Below are 1,352 nucleotides of genomic sequence, written 5' to 3' on the forward strand. Positions count from 1 at the left end.
CCCCGCCCTGCCCGCGCGCGCCCCCTGCCGGCCCGGGCCCGCAGACCCTTCCCAGGCCTGGCACCCCGAGGTGTGCGCCCTGGTCCAGGCTCCCGCGATGTAAGGGCTGCAAGGGGCCGCGACCGCTCCCGCACCCTCAGGCCTGCTGAGCACGGGCTTGCACTGCCGGTCATGGCCACTCAGCGAATCTGCACGGAGGGGGCCGCACGGGGCCTAGATGTTCAGCGGCGAGGCGGGGGCGCGGGGAGGCTGGGCCTAGGCAAGTTGAGCCACAAGATGGCTCAGCGCTAGGCCTGCCTGGCGCCCCCAGAAGTGGGCAGGCTCTGGCGGGCTCAGTATGCCAATCTATCCCCCTCCCTCACCGCCGAGGATTGAACCACGGAACGCTGAGCTACATCCCCAGCAACTCTCCCACACTTTTTTTACAGTTCTGAACAGGGTCTCACTAAGTTGCCCAGGCTTGTCACCCTCTTGCCACAGTCTGGAGTGGCTGGGATAGCTGGCGTGTGCTGGTGCAACCAACCTGTGCCAAGTTCGTTTTGCACATATCTCATGACTTCTGTCTTTCCAGGAAGGAGGCGTTCTGATTTTCCAGGCAAAGAAGCTGAAGACAGGGATGGCAACCTGCTTGGGAACCTGCTCAGAAGGGCACACCTTGGGCTAGAAGTCGGAAGGACCAACCCAGCTCATGCTTTGCACCTTGACAGAAACAAAACAGAACCGTCGGGGAGGAAGGGTTTGTACTATGGCAGTGGAAACGGTGTTAGTGAAAGGAGAATGCACACAACTGTAGGGAAGGCTCAGAGGAGCACTGTCCAAACAGCTGCCGCAACCAGTCAGGCTGCAAGCCCTGCTTCCTGCCCAGCTCCAGGCACACCAGTAGCCTTTGGCCTTTGAGCCTAAAGGCAGACTAATCGTTTCCTTTTAAATTTGGCTTATGAACCAAACCCCACTGCTATGGAAAGCCCTTGAACGTGCTTTCCCTAGGACGACCTGAGCTGCCTGCCCCCCTAGTGCCAGCCAAGGCAAGAATGTCTTTGCTAGGGAGGAAGCTGTGCTGCAGAGTAGCTGTTGGGGACAGAGCAGACCAGTGACCCCCATAGTAGGTGATACATGGGAGCCACTCTCAGTTGGTGGTGGTGGTGGGGGGTGGCAGGCTGTGTTTTCCCCAAGTAAGTACAGCAGTTAAGAAAAAAGGCCACAGCATTATTCCTTCCAGAATCTTCCACTTCCATCAAGACACCTCTGCTTGAGCGATGTCAGGGTGAATAACATGTGGTAGATGTAATGTTGTGTGGCTCCCCAAGAGGACATGACCAACTACCATGTGGGAAGGACACCCACGCCAGTGA

The sequence above is a fragment of the Chinchilla lanigera genome, unplaced genomic scaffold, assembly GCF_000276665.1.
Source record: "Chinchilla lanigera isolate Chin_1 unplaced genomic scaffold, ChiLan1.0 scaffold00140, whole genome shotgun sequence".
Taxonomy (NCBI): domain Eukaryota; kingdom Metazoa; phylum Chordata; class Mammalia; order Rodentia; family Chinchillidae; genus Chinchilla; species Chinchilla lanigera.